This window comes from Physella acuta, unplaced genomic scaffold (assembly GCF_028476545.2).
Source record: "Physella acuta isolate Inbredline_101_S28 unplaced genomic scaffold, ASM2847654v3 ptg000820l, whole genome shotgun sequence".
Lineage (NCBI taxonomy): Eukaryota > Metazoa > Mollusca > Gastropoda > Physidae > Physella > Physella acuta.
In genome coordinates, this window is record NW_026732338.1 from 87,501 (window position 1) to 104,111 (window position 16,611).

At 36.5% G+C, this 16,611-nt stretch overlaps 2 long non-coding RNA genes across 2 annotated transcripts; one reads left to right on the top strand and one right to left on the bottom strand.

The window, feature by feature from the left end:
• Positions 1-6,951: 6,951 nt before the first annotated feature.
• LOC131951661 (uncharacterized) lies at positions 6,952-9,041 on the bottom strand. Its single transcript, XR_009388431.1, has 3 exons — positions 9,015-9,041; positions 7,849-7,920; positions 6,952-7,379 (listed from the first exon to the last, which is right to left on the bottom strand). It is a non-coding gene; the product is annotated as an uncharacterized LOC131951661 (long non-coding RNA).
• A 2,231-nt stretch (positions 9,042-11,272) lies between these two features.
• LOC131951662 (uncharacterized) lies at positions 11,273-13,953 on the top strand. Its single transcript, XR_009388432.1, has 3 exons — positions 11,273-11,394; positions 12,500-12,571; positions 13,512-13,953. It is a non-coding gene; the product is annotated as an uncharacterized LOC131951662 (long non-coding RNA).
• The last annotated feature ends 2,658 nt before the right edge of the window (positions 13,954-16,611 follow it).

Genomic DNA, 16,611 nt, shown 5'->3' on the forward strand with positions numbered 1-16,611 from the left:
AGTGACACAGCCATCCATGTTAATTTATCGTTACTGGTTTAGTGTAATCGTTAGAAAAAGCATGGCTGAAACACGTGTACATTTTTGCTATGTGTAGTTTTCCAGCTGATAATATATCAGAGGAAACAAACACAATGTTTCAAGCATGGTTGTAGTGAAACAGATTTGAAATGCTTTTAAGTGTTTAGGTGCCTATGTTCTTGTGGCGTTCAAAAGATGGGTTCCATTGCGGTAGCTCAGTAGGTTACCCCCCCCCCTTTTTTTTCCACCTTTAATGACGCTACTGCAGTATTCATAATTTAATTTCTTTACATGGTGGAAAATAAAAGTTCATTCCAAAAAAAAAAAAAAAAAAAAAAAAAAAACAACTACCCATCATCTTTATTAGAAAAGTTTTTAAAATCAATAAAAATGTTTTAAAAATAATGTGTTGTGTGTTTTAGAACGATCACAATACGATCACTCGGAGAATCCAAAATGTGAAACCTTTTTGCGTTTGAAATTATTTTTTTTTAGAATCTACAAACGTAGCTGTCGTGTCGTGAACGGAAGGGGAAAGTCGCCAGCTTGCAAAAAGGTCTATCTACCATCTCTAGTGGCACATAATGGAGATTTTTAAAGCCTTAAATCACATGCCGTTCACGCTAGGCTTAATTTTAAATCTCGGTAGTCAGCGTGAAAAAACATTTCATTTAACCAACACATTATAGGCATTACTACCTGTATACAATTTGTTTTCAGATAAACATCAGGGCCATTATTATAAGTTTCAAACAACAATAAAGCACTTTTACATCATACGAGATGTCTATGTCTAATGTGATATCTAGCAGTCTAAAATTGTAGGACTACTATAAGCAACTGTTTATATGTTACTGATGTCCACCGACTATAAATAAAGCGGGAGTTATAATTTTGCTCGCAAGTTGCCGCCCATGACAGACTATGGATCAAGGAATCAAGTTGAAAAAATCGTTTTTTTTTTTTTTTGAAAATCGGAAATAGCGTAAAACTGCTTACAGTCAACAAAATTACTCACATTTTGTAAGAAATCAGTTATTTAAGATCTTATATCTATGTATGACATTTCGTCTTCCTAACTGAAACAAAACTCAAGTTATCGGTATTTTTCACACCAGAAAGCAAGCAAAGTATCACTTCGGATATCGGAGGTCACTCAATTATTGAAAGTAATTCAAGTAAACTTATATACGAAATTTCGTCTACATAAACGAATCTGTACTCAACGTATCGCGTTCCCACGGAAATAAAGTACCACTTCTGTTTACCGGACATCGTTCAAACGTTGATAAAACCTGCACATACAGTACTAGCTTATACCTGTGCTTCGCTACGGTGTGGTTATGGATATTACCTCAGCAATTGGGGCGGATATCCCGTCAGCGCACCGCGCTGCAAGCGGATGGCGGTTGCACAGATAGAGACATACGCTTTTATTTATAGTTATTTAAATAGTAGTGTATTATTATATATTTAATATAATAATGGTGTCACCCCCCAGAGGCGTAGCGACCCTTCCCGGGGACAAACTTTCAAAATTTTGATTTTCACCCCCCTTGCACACCCCCCCCCCCCCCTCAAACTTCCGATTTGCACCCCCCTCAAACTTTCGATTTGCACCCCACCCCCCTTAAGTTTTTCTCTATATATTTTGCTATTTTTTGCCTTGGTGTCACCACCCTAAATGGTGTCACCCGGTGCGGCCTGCACCCCCCGCCCCGCCCCCCCTCGCTACGCCTCTGTCTGTATCCATCATTAAATTAAATTTAAACAAAAATGTTTCAGATTGACGTACCGAACAAGCATCAACTCCTCCTGTGGTTTCACCAGCACAAAGCTGCCTGGTGGGGTCAGTGAAGTAGTCCTGGCCAGCTAAAGGAAATTGGGCGTAGCAATCTTCACCAAATGACTTAGCCTTTGTTTACTTTTGTAAACAATTGTTTATATGAGAAAACACGACATCTGGACAAATCTAACGACCCTAAGTGGTTTTTCCGACGGGAATAATGTGTTTTGTTACCCTCCAGTGTCGGTCTACGACCTCACAAAATATTAGGGAGATCGTTTGTCAATATATTTTTTAGCCCTCGTGGAGAGCTTTGAGTCAAACCGACAGATTTTCCATACGGCCTAGCCATTTACCTAGTTGCATACAAAAATTTAGCTAGATGTACAGACGGTAAGTTCCCTAAAATCTGTGTTGAAATTACCTTATGTTTTTCCCATAAATTACAAAGATTATAAAAAGAAATACGACTGATCAGTTTTGACCACTTTGCAGAATTTCCCCGGACATGGCGAGTTTATTCTGACACCCCAAGGTGTTTTTCTGCCACCTCACAAAATAGCAAGGGGGGTCGTTTGGCAAAAGTTTTTTTTCGTAATATAGATCGTATAAGGCGCCTGTCAGTCGAGGTCAGTTTTGACCTTCTCTTCGTGGAAATTTGAAGCGCCTGCGTCGCCGGGAATTGCCCTATATATAAGTATGGGCTACAGGACATTACCCCCCTGGATATTACCCCCCCCCCGGACATTTCCCCCACGTATTTACCCCCCGGAGCAATTAGCCCCCTGTCAATTACCCCCTGTCAATTACCCCCCATCCGGGGAATTACCCCCCTCTCTCAAGTTAAAATCCTAACTCTAAATAGAATTTTATACCTATATACTACTTTAATCCAAACCTTAAGAAAAAGACCAAAACCTAAGCATCCACCTTAGCCTAAAACTTTACACAAAACCAAAACCAAAGCTAGACACAACCCTAACCCTAAAACTAGCTCTAACCCTAACCCTAGCTCTAACCCTAACCCTAGCCCTAACCCTAACCCTAATCTTAACCCTAACCCTAGCCCTAACCCTAACCCTAACCCTAACCCTAACCCTAACCCTAACCCTAACCCTAACCCTAACCCTAGCCCTAGCCCTAGCCCTAGCCCTAGCCCTAAAACCTAACCCTAACCCTAACCCTAACTCTAACCCTAACCCTAACCCTAACCCTAACCCTAAACCTAAACCTAACCCTAACCCTAACCCTAACCCTAACCCTAACCCTAAGCCTAACCCTAACCCTAACCCTAACCCTAACCCTAACCCTAACTCTAACTCTAACCCTAACCCTAACCCTAACCCTAACCCTAACCCTAGCCCTAACCCTAACCATAACCATAACCCTAGCCCTAGCCCTAGCCCTAGCCATAACCCTAACCCTAAACCTAACCCTAACCCTAACCCTAACCCTAACCCTAACCCTAACCCTAATCCTAACCCTAACCCTAACCCTAGCCCTAGCCCTAGCTAGAGCCCTAACCCTAACCCTAACCCTAACCCTAACCCTAACCCTAACCTTAACCTTAACCCTAACCCTAGCCCTAGCCCTAGCCCTAGCCATAACCCTAACCCTAGCCCTAGCCCTAAAACCTAACACTAACCCTAACCCTAACCCTAACCCTAAACCTAACCCTAACCCTAACCCTAGCCCTAACCCTAACCCTAAACCTAGCCCTAACCCTAACTCTAACCCTGTCCGGGGGGGGGGGGGTGGGTTATGTCCTACTGGGCGGGGGTAATTGACAAGGGGGATAATTACTCTGGGGGTAATGTCGGGGGGGGGGAATATCCGGGGGGGTAATTGACAGGGGGGAAATGCCCTGTTCCAATAAGTATGTATATAAGCATATGTTAACTCTCTATTGTTTCATTAAAAAAACTAATTGTTCAGTTTCTTTAACTAAAAAACTGGTATATTCAACGTAAAGTCCAATTATTCAAAACGCAGTCTAATAACACATACAAAGATTTTAAATGTTAGGCCTATAGTGGGAATATAAACTGAAATGAGATGTAACAAAATGAAAATAAGTTCAAATTAATAAAACGTTTTTTTTTTTATTGTTGCATTTATAGTGCTAAGTTGTGGGCTATACCTCGTAGGTAGTCCATCATTGAATCATTAGCATAGGTTGAAGCAATCGCCTGCGAAGCGTGAGTCACCTCGACCGGTTTCTCCTTCGCCTCCCTAAGTAAGTATCCTGCCAATAATCCACCAGTGGCATTATTTCTGGAGGACTAGCTTCTACCGAATGCTCGAATGCAGTACAGACATCATTTACAGGAACAAAACTCAAGGCAAGCAGCATCTTCATTGTCATTCGACATTCCTCGTTGTCGTGATACAGTTGCGATAAGCCTAAATCTTGCACTTTTCGCCAGAGACATTGGCCTAGGTGAAATAGACAACCAACAAGACGTGCATTGGGAAACACGTGCCGAATTGCATTATGTGTGGCTTTCTCAAAATCAGACAGGATGCTCTCAGGATTCACGGTAGGTAGAAGTTCCACAATTTTCCTAAAAACTCTGATATAGGTTGCTTCGGTCTTGTCCTGGATGAGGCAATAAACCAACGGCACTGCCTTGTTATCTATCAAAGCATGGATCGTAAATACCTGATATAAGATTACTTGTGCAACTCTGAAAGTTCCATCCACAAACCAATGTTCATTTTGCTGTAGACTGTAGACGATTGATATTATCCATTGTTCGAACATCATCATTCTGTAAACGTCAGTCGGTCCGGAATCCTACAAGATGAAATTTTGCCCTCTTGTTGTCGTTTGAAGAGGTTCAGGAATTGTTATCTCTGCAACTTTCTGCGGATTTGGGTATGGCAGCTGCTTGCGTTTTCTATGTCTTTCTATTGCATGTTGTGAAGCGACGAATGCCGGCAAATGAGGTGCTACTTCCATCGAAATTCTTGTTCTGGCTTGTTGTATAATCTGCCTTGGTTTTTCCACCCCTTCCACTGTCCGTTTTCGTATAACCGAAAAAAACTTTCGCTGCTTCGTTTTTAGCCGGATCAGGAGCGTGATTGTGTTCCGATGATGACAGAACAACATCGTTCAGCATTTTCATCTGTCATCGGTAGCCATCTTTCTTGCAGCATCTCCATGTCGCACTTCCATCAGCATTTGCTCTGGCCTATCTGTAGCCTTCGACCACTATAATAAACTTCCCTTTCTGTGATTCGATCTTCTCCACGTTACTTGGGTTAAAAATATATTTCCAAACTGCATTTACAACATACGAGCCGACCCGCGGCATATCATACGCCGCTATTTAGTTGTTGTTTTTTCTACTTTTCAGTAATTCATAATTTGTGAATTCGACAGTACCAACGCTGCCACTGAAAATATTTCTTTAAAACACTATAAGTAGCTCGTTAAGGACGATACCCTCCTCCTCCCCCCTCCGTTAAAGTAAACTCCACTTAGTTACCCCCCTCCCCCTACGTTTAAAATAGTTTCAAACTAAATTATCTGCCCCTAATAGTCGTCACTAAACCCGGCTCTGCTTGTAAACATTTAGCGTGAACCACAGCTCACCAGACCATGGAGGGGTGGGGTGGTAGGGAGCGCGCTTACAGCTTGTTTTCTAGCGTCTCCCAGAAGAGAATTACATATATAGATTAAACATAATATATAAATAAACACATGTTGTTTTATCGTACCGCCAATTGTTAAATTAAAACAAGTGTTAACCATGTCATATTCGTTTAGTGTACAACACGTGTTAATTTAATTGACTGCGCTCTTTTGTCGGCGCTCTTATGTCGATGCTCTTTTGTCTGCACTCTTATGTTGGCGCTCTTTTGTCGTGCGCTCTTCGTCGGGGTGCCGATCTGGACTATGTTTTATGTAGGGATCTTGGGCTCCATGTAAAAAGTGTTCTGTGTAGGATGTGATGACAGCTAAGCGTGCGCACGTGTTAGACATTTTGAAAAAATATATATATTAGCTTGTGATTCAAACACTTCCTAAAATAAAAACCAATCATTACGTATTAAAGTGAAATTAACAATGTTTTGTAAGAGAAAATTTCGGGGCCCTAAAAATCGGGGGCCCCTGGCTGCTACCAGAGTTTCTTCCAGGCATATCTTCAGGGGGGGGGGGCTTTGCCCCCGAAAATTTTTTACCGCCCCCCCCCCCCCCGGACGAAATGAAATTTATATAATTTATATAGAAAATATATACTTTTAACAGTGTCCGCCCCCTCCCCCCCGAAGAAAGTTTACCGCCCCCCCCCCCCCGAAAATTTCAAGTGCCCCCCCCCCCCGGAGAAAAAAGTCTGGAAGAAACACTGCCTGCTACCCTATTTGCACCTCTCTTTATCCGCTACTGGCTAAAGAAGCAAATCTAAAATGGAAAGCTATCCATACATTTTTTTCCAAATAGGCTTACTGTTGTAAACGGGTTAGGGTTAAAGTGCTACTTGAATGGAATCCAATGGAAGGCGCAGAATCATAATAGATATGTCACTTTGTATTATGATTCTGTTTCTGATCAGTGCAATTCATGCATATCTGAAAGAAGTGGGCTAGCCTGATGTTATTTACTTACTGGTGGTGTATTATAAACGAGTCAATCAAAAACGTATTTATTATTTTAGGACTTTGAACACCTTGGTTACATGGTTTTTACGCCACTGTTTGTGAGAGTCTACCCTCGCAAATAGTTGTCTAGTATATTCAGATCACTGACCGTGACTATGACAATCGTTTAGAAATTGTTTAGAAACAGCTGCTCTTTTAAAACTTTCACAATGATAATACATTGAAACTCTCAACACATACCTGTTAGCTCGAGATACGAATTTGATTCGGTCAGTAACATTGCTCGTATGTCAAATTCTTCGTATCTTGGTTCACTTACTCTCTATACAGTTAATGCGAAACTCTTTCCGTCATTTAAATTTACTTACTCGTTACACTCTTAAGGCAACACTTTATCCATATAAAGGAACCCAGGTTAAGATTTTCTCCTTTTTATTCTTTTTCGGCAAAAACCATAATGTGACGTAACTGAAAACATTATAGCAAAAAAAAAAAACAACACAGAACACAGACTAGTATTTATGGCACGTTTATTATTAGGTAACGTCAGATGGATCTGAGTAGTAACACTAAATGTTAACGACTACTTGTATTCTAGACGTCACGAAACAAGTACCAAAACATTGACGCTTCTTTAACGTCTATACATTGAAGGCATACCAGTGGATCCACCCTCCTCTGATATCGGTGTCACCCCATGTTTCAAAAACAATCTCAGCGCCGGTGTTGGTGATCTCGCCTGTATGGACCCAAAACCTTGTGTCGCCGGTTTTAACTAAATCGAGAACTTCTAATGTGACAATAACAGCTGGTGGGGTACTGAAAGGGGTTGTGAAGTTGACCTTATTGACAACTTTCTTAAACCCACCTGCCGCAGCCGTGTAGGTGGATGACTGTAGAAAGCTGACTCTACCTTGTTCAATACGAGGGGTCACTTTTTGAGAAAACTCCTGAGCACATGTTGCAACTGTAAAAGAAAATCCTGTTTTGTAGTGTTTGATATTGTTATGATTCAGATAGAGAGAATCGTTAGTATAAAAGTTTAGATATTACAGTGAGTAACTATTTGGGTTCAATAACCGTTTGCTTTGGTAGTCTACAGAAATACAGACAAAATTAAGATTTTCCTACTCAGGGAGATTACTCAATATATCTTTTTTGTTTTTGTGCACGATTACAATATTTTCTCTATAATTTACTTCGTATACGAGAGAGTAGTGATAGAACTATTTTTAACCATTTCAATATCAGGACATTAGTGGTCAGTATTAGGGATTACACCAAAAAATTACATATGTCCTACTAAGGACCATTTGAGGTGTTAAAAATAGTTTTTGCTTCTAGCCATATATTTTGTTATCGTCTAGTACAAAATATGTAGTAGCATATAAATATAGGCCTAGTCAAGCATAAATTTATTAAACCAAAATACTTACAGTCAGCGCTTTTTACCACTGAGCTTAAACTCAGAAGAAGAACAGCAAGAATCAAATACATTGTGTTACTTGCTGAAAAATATATTGTTGAATAAGATAATGTCAAGTGGAATGTCTTTTTACGCCATAATTGTAATTGATGAAATAAATACTGTTTACAATTTTTTTAATAGAAAGTAAGTTGTAAATATAATTGTATTAAAACATACAAATACATTATATTTGTTTTTTTTTCAAATAAAATTTGTGGATCTAGTTAGTTTTTTCTGCGAGTGGTTATACTTACTACTAAAGTATTAAATGCTTCGGAATCGTCCTTGAACGAAGACATACTCATTAGGTAGAGGTGGGGGGGGGGGTACGGTTTATGTAGCGTTTGGAATTTTGTGACGACGTGTAACGCGGCGGAGAGGGGAGGGGATTAACAAAGTATGGCGGCACCTTATGCTTTTTTAAAGTTAAAGCTAGAAACGGAATTTTAGCCGATATTTATCACTTTTAAAAGATTTGTAAATTGTAGTAGAAATTGATTAATAAACTAATGTTGACCCTTCTCGGAAAATATTTCAGAAGGAAATTGATGTTTTATTGGTGTAATTCTGTTGTTTGTGACGGTGGGGTGGGTTAGGTGAGGGGTAAGTAAAAATCGTCGGATAAGACAGAATTTTAAGAAATTGTTTTGAATAAAAAAGAAATATCAATTAATGTTGGGTTTGAAATTTGGCGACGACGTGTATCAAGGGGGAGAGGGGGTTGAGGAAAAAATACAACAGTCTAACCATTTCCAAATACAATAAAACATAATTTACTATTCAAACAGTTGTTAACAAATGGTAGCATATGTGGGACGCTGGCAGGACACGGGACAGTATATGAGCACTGTGACACGTCGCACAAAGAGTGTAACAGAAAACATTTAGAACTTCATGTATTTGATCGTAACAGCTATATGTATAACTTTCATGTTCAAAACATTTTTGTTTGATTAACTAAATGGGAGTAACATTATGCCTGTAATAACACAAATATACACATATATAAGTTTTATATATATATATATATATATATATATATATATATATATATATATATATATATATATATATATATATATATATATATATATATATATATATATAAAACACGAAGAAACAAAAAAAACATACCAAAACGAAATCTTTAACTTTCACTGGTAGTCAGTTAAGATGCACACTTACATAGGAAATACTCGTCGTTTTATACACTTTGACTATGTTAATATGGATAGATGTATTCGAGAACACCTTAACCGTAGGGGCTGCTAATTACAGTTTGATTTGTGGATTATGTTTGAAGTTGCTTGAATAATTACTTTATTTTTTGTCAGTCCGCCCAGCAGATCACGTCAGATAGGACAAACTATACTAATTATCTTGTGATTGCTGGGGTCCAGCAGTATAAAATAAAAGAATAACTTAACAATAGGAACTGCAAATTATAGTTTGATCTGAGGATTCTTCTGATGTTTGTTGAAATAATTATATCTTTTTGTCAGTCCTGGCCAGCAGATGATGTGATAATGACCAAACCAATAAATTATCTTTTGATCTCTGCACACCAGCATTAAAATTATTTTTAAAATAAACCGGTAGTGATCTCCCCTAAACTTTCTCGAATATTCTTATATAAAACAACAGGGGATGGCAACTGGGGATATAGTTATGATTTTTAATCCATTTTAAATACTTAAACTTTTAAAAATAGAATAGAATCTCATAAAAAAAAACATTGCGCACCAAGCAAACGCCGAATAAAAACGCGTATAATAGTGCGCAATATTATTAGTACTTTAAAAATTTACATTAGTTTTTTGAGAAATCGGAAGTAGCGTAAATTACTACTTCCAGTCAACGGAAATTACTCAAAATTTAACAGAAGGTAGAGAATTAGATCTTTTACTTACATGTGAAATTTCATTTATCTATCTGAAATAGTACTCAAGTTATAGGCTTTTGAAAAATTCAAAGTAGGAAAAGTACCACTTCCGGTTATCGGAAATTGCTCAAAAGTTGATACGGATCTACGATTTTGATAAAATACTTATATATGAAATTTCATCAACCTAGCTGTAACGGTACTCAAGTTATCGTGTTTACACACAGACACACACACGGACAGACACACACACACACACAGACATACGGACAAGATTGCAAAATTATGTTTTTCCGTATCAGTGAGGTGTAAAACGTCGAGATTTGTAAAAATCTCGATTTTTTTTTTTTTGCACGATTACAATACTTTCTCTATACTACGTATATACGAGAAAGTAAAAATAGGGAACGTAAAATATTTCTATTAACTCACAGTGCACACAATAACTTCATTTTCAATGATTTTAAGAGGTTTTTTTTTTCATTTCATAAATTACATAATTAAATTATTGCACAAAAGTTGTTTTCGTTAAAAGTTTAGTTGAATTATATCAACAAACACATTTCAAGAATAAATGCCAAATAATATGTTCATATATATATATATATATATATATATATATATATATATATATATATATATATATATATATATATATATATATATTTAAAGTAATGTATGTGTGTTTTCTGTTTGTTTGTCTTTTATGCATTGCTACACCTTTTATCCGATCGCCATGAAACTTTGGGAAGTTGTCGAGAACTTATAGGATGTGTAAATAAACAGACGCGAAGAGCGTAATATGCTCTTTAAAAAAAAAAACAACGCATGCTATTTTATTGATCGATTTGCCGCAGAGAACCTGGCTACGCACCTGGTCAACCAATTTTAAAGAGAGAAAATAAAAGCTAAAACCTTTTGGAGTTTCATATATTTGTAACGATTTGTTGCGTTGGCTTTAGGACCATCTACCCACACAAGCCCGCTTTTGTTCATTGATTTTTGCCTTAACACAATAAGCAACATATTTTAGTCTACTTGTAACAGCCTGATTAGAATCATTGGTTTGTTTGTTTGTTTTTTTTTGTTTGTTCACGTATTTGCAGTTCTATTTGTTCTTTTGTTTGCTCTTTTGTTTGCGCTTTCGTTTGTTTGTTTGCTGATGCTTTCTTACTACTTTCTTGTTTTGTAACACCGGGATGTAACCATGTTATCGAAGCGTGTAAAACGTGTATGACTCACCACTAAGAAATGTAAAGTAACAGTGTGGATTTTAGAATTTGCTTATTTTAAAAATGGTGGGCGTTAAAAATATTTTAAAATATAGCTTTGAAGTTGTTGCGCCTCAATAAAAAAGATAACTAGATAATTAATCCTTTTGTCATCCGCAGCTGGTGCATTTCTCACACAAAGAAAAACTAAGCACAAAAAATGCGTGGGCTGCTCCTGGCACACAAAAAAATATTTCAATCAACATCAGGGAAATTTTGCAAATAAAACTGTAATTAGCCGAAATATTTAAAAAAATGCACGTATTTAAAGTATATAAAACACAAGTATTTTCTATATGACTGTACATCTCACTTGATTTGAAATCAAACTTGTGGTGAAACATTTACAGATTTTTTAAAGGTAAGTTACTAAGACCATCATATTTTTGGTAGTTCCGATTAAATTTTTGTTTGTTTGGTTGCTCCTGTTAAATGTTTGGTTGCTACGATTACATTTTTGGTAGCCACGATTAAATGTTTGGTTGCTCCGATCAAATGTATACCTGCAACGATATAATTTTGTTGTTGTTTTGATACAATTTTGTGACATTTAAATAATTATTATAAAAATAATTATTCTTATTATTGTTCTGAAACACATCACGACATATCACGGTGCTGATATACTGTGACTAATTTTATGGCGGCACACTTTATGTTTATGTCGTTTCCAAAAGTTCCAATTATTCTCGACTCATTTAATTTTTTATTAGAAAACTTTTACTCAAAGATCTTACATATTGTTTTACATGTAAATTCTATATTTTAATCGTCAGTCTTTTTTATCGTTTCACTGTAAGAGATATCGACAATAACGTATCAGTTGTTTTTTAAATATTTCCCTTTACTTATTGACTTAGCAAATTATGCTAAAACTACTATTTCTATAACACTGTTCAGAAGCAATAGATCAGGTTTTTTGAAAGAAAAAATGTTGGTGCATGAAGTGAGAATTTTTTTAACAATCAGATTTGGGTTTTTTTTTTCCTCTCTAATATTTTACCTTTTAAAATGCACTTCTTTTATGGCAAATGAATTATTTTTTAAGTCTCTTATATGTCATATGTGTGTATAAATTTATAATATTTTAAAATAATAATTATTAACCCACTAGAATAAAAAATAACGCCAATTTAGTGTAGATGAGACAACACAATCAGAGGCGTAGCGACCCTTTAGTTTGTCGCCCCCATCGGGAATTAATTTTCAATTTTCAATTTGCACCCCCCCCCTCAAACTTTAAATGTGTACCCCCCTTCTCAAACGTTCACTTTGCTCCCCCTATATGTTTTATATTTATGATGCAAAACTGCAGCTTAAGTGAGATTTTAATTTGTTTTTCCAACCCATTTTGGCGCCCCTGAAGGTCGGCGCCCGGGACATATGTACACTTTTTAAAAATTAATTACATATTAGGCCCTAAAAGACATTTTTCTTACATTTGCGTTATGCTATATCTGTTTCAGCAACTCACAAAATGTATCTGATTCCCGCTGTTCTACTCCTGAGTTTAGCCTCAGCTGTAAATGGCGTTGACTGTAAGTAATTTTTTCTTTTTACAAGTCTGTCTATCTGTCGTCAAAGATCGAAACGCTCGAGCTAAATTTCGGGCTCTTCTAATTGACATATTCGGTTACAATGTTTGCGCTTGGGTCAAAGCTTAAAGACAATGCATTGTAAATTTTTAAAATTTAAAGTACTGAATTTTTTTCATAAAAAAAACGTTTTAATAACTAGCTTTTATGTAATAATGCACTAAAAAGTAGAAAATGAATGAATTTCTGGTTTTATATAGGCTAGAAAGAGTTAAACCAATAATTATTAGTTATATAATAGTAATTTAGCAAACACTTTTATTTTTATGTGGATTAGTAGAGTCAGGGTGTTGTGGTAATAAGGGATGTTATATTATTTAATATAAAAACAAAACTGCGCTATACAACATAGATCACTATTGTGTATTTTGTCTTTGAAAACGATTGTTCTGACTTTCATTGAGTTACCCTCCCTGGCTATTCTGACTTCAAGGAGAGGTTGAGGGGGTTGTTTTTAAAAAATATTCACATTGATAATATAATTCTAAAATTATTTTCAACGGCTTATCTTCTACACAAAAATATAAAAATGAGTGTAAACGATGGTTCCCAAACAGCTTTACGTTTTAAATTGTAACTATAATTTTATCGCTTGCCATATTTTTAAAAGATTTTTTAAAAAAATTAGTATGATAACATAGATTTTTCAGTCCTATTTTGCAAAAAAAAAATAAAGATAGATATTTTGACCAATCATGACGTTTTACACCCCCCTGAGTAGGAAAATCTTAATTTTGTCTGTATTTCTGTAGACTACCAAGGCGAACGGTTATTGAACCCAAATAGTTAAACTCACTGTGATATCTAAAATTTTATACAAACGATTCTCTCTATCTGAATCATAACAACATCAAACACTACAAAACAGGATTCTCTTTTACAGTTGCAACATGTGCGCAGGAGTTTTCTCAAAAAGTGACCCCTCGTATTGAACAAGGTAGAGTCAGCTTTCTACAGTCATCCACCTACACGGCTGCGGCAGGTGGGTTTAAGAAAGTTGTCAATAAGGTCAACTTCACAACCCCTTTCAGTACCCCACCAGCTGTTATTGTCACATTAGAAGTTCTCGATTTAGTTAAAACCGGCGACACAAGGTTTTGGGTCCATACAGGCGAGATCACCAACACCGGCGCTGAGATTGTTTTTGAAACATGGGGTGACACCGATATCAGAGGAGGGTGGATCCACTGGTATGCCTTCAGGGTATAGACGTTAAAGAAGCGTCAATGTTTTGGTGCTTGTTTCGTGACGTCTAGAATACAAGTAGTCGTTAACATTTAGTGATACTACTCAGATCCATCTGACGTTACCTAATAATAAACGTGCCATAAATACTAGTCTGTGTTCTGTTTTTTTTTAGCTACAATGTTTTTTTCAGTTACATGTCGCATTATGGTGTTTGATGTAATTGTTGTTTGTGAGTAACATAGCCATATTAAACAAATTGTCCGACGATTACAAAATAGGCATACACTTAATAAACATATCGCCAATCCACTGTGTAAACAAAGAAAGAAAATCCAATATTACAACTTACGGCAGGGAAAGTAAATGCGACTACGCGTAATGCTGTCAACACTATCCTTTCACAATCCGAGGTCAAGTTACTACTTCCGGCAAACGGAAATAACTCAAAATCTAAAAGAAGGCAGACAATTAGATCTTTTACTTTCATGTAAAATTTCATTAATCTATCTGAAACAGTTCTCAAGCTATATGCTTTTGAAAAATTGAAAGCAGAATAAGTTCCACTTCCGGTTTCCGGAAATCGCTGAAAAGCTGATACAGAACTACAAATTTGATATAATACTTATATATGAATTTTCATCAACCTAGCTGTTCACAGACACACATACACACACAAACATACGGACGAGATTGCAAAACTATGTTTTTCTGACTCAGAGATGTGTAAAACGTCGAGATTAGCAAAAAAAATCTCGATTTTTTTTTGTACGATTACAAGAATTTCTCTATACTTCGTATACGAGAAAGTAAAAATGAGATGTCGTAAGCTTAGAGTCCTACGTTAGACCGATTGTTTAGCTGATATAACTGTTAGCTTTAACATCAATATGAATGACTGGACCTTACGTTTTTTTTCAAATTGTTTTATCATTAGATAAATGAGGAAGTAAGTACACACACGATGCATCCGTCTGAGTTGTTGTGCTCAGGCCACAAACACCACAGGGTTCACTACGTCTATCGTCACCTTGCCTACCCCAGGGCAATGACGCTAGCATATTTGACTCACACCTCCTCACTGCCCTTTTATATCACCTATCGATAAACGGACTTAAATAAATTAACACACTATAATGCAACACAATACAAAAAATAAAGCAAATCAATACAATACTGTACAATACACAACAACACAATACAACAAATACACATAAAAACAACTTAACAACGCAACACAAACCTAATGTACTTAAACACCAAAGACAAATAACATAACCGCAAAATACAAAACCTTACAATACAAATCAGTAAACCGGCCATTTCTACCGTTCTTAGAATCTTTATCAGCTACACAAAACGGTGATGAAACATCAACATTTCCTACATCGCCAGTTCAACCTCAACACCTTCAACACCCCTCCAACCTTACATCTTCCCACTGTCATGAGAAACACCACTATGAAGCAGACACCAATTCACCTTCTGTCAATATGTTCCGATACAGTGCAACACAAGACAGCATATCAACTGTGTAGAAAATATCACAACAGAACAAAATATGTCAGATACAGTCCAATATATTCAGTTAAGTTTGATAAAACCTGAAATCAGCCAGATCGCCAACACTAGAGCTGTGATTATTTTTTAAACATTGGGTGACACCGACGACATCGAGGATGGATTCATTGGTATAACTTTAGGGTATAGATGTTACATAAATAGCAATGATTGACTCCCTTGTTTCCTCACGTCTAGAATACATGTAGTCGTTAACATTTAGTGATACTACTTAGATCCATCTGGGCGGGTGGGGTGGGGAGGGGAGGGGGGATCAAAGACAATTTTAACTTTTGATGGATGTCAATGTATTTGAGCGACAAAGCCTACCATGTTAATTTATCGGTACGGGCTTAGTGTAATCGTTAGATAAAGTATGGGTGAGACACATTTAAGTTTTTGTTATGTGTAGTTTTCTAACTAAAAATATGAAAAATATGAAATTTCGTCTTCCTAACTGAAAACTCAAGTTATCGGTATTTAAGAAACCAGAAAGCAAGTAAAGTAACAATTCGTGATATCGGAGGTCCCTCAATTATTAAAAGTAATCCAAGTAAACTTTCATTAAAAAAATTATTAAAAGTAATCCAAGTAAACTTTCATTAAAAAAATGTCTTCTACATTAATGATTCAGTACTCAAGGTATCTTGTTCCCGCGGAAATAAAGTATCACTTCCGTTTACCCAAAATCCTTCAAACGTTGATTAAAACTGCACATTCAATATAATCCTTATATGTGAAATTTTGTTCATTTAACGTAAACAGTTTTCAAGTTATAGGCTTTCGAGAAGCCGAAAGTAGATTACGTACCACTTCCATTAGGGAAATCGCTCAAATGTTTATACAAAAACAATGTAACTGAATAAGTACTCGAGTTATAAGGTTCAAAGACAGCGTTATTACGCATGTTCCAAGTCAAGATTGGCACGAGTAAATATTGGTGCGCACCTATGTTGAACGAATGAATGGTGTGACGCGTATAGTGCGATAGTGACGTTTTAAGTAGAGACTGGTGGCTGTGTATTGTGTGTGAGTTAGTCTGATTATTTTCGTCTTGGTGAAAGGGTGTACATGCGTCCAGTACCAGAATAAACATAAGAAGAGGAAACCTATATCCATCTTGTTAATTAGTCGTCACCTGTGTTGTTTGCATGAATAATTATATAATGCTTGCCCACGGTTACAATATCTTCATTTGGTATTGGAATTCGAATATGGTATTGAATCTGACAGCTCAA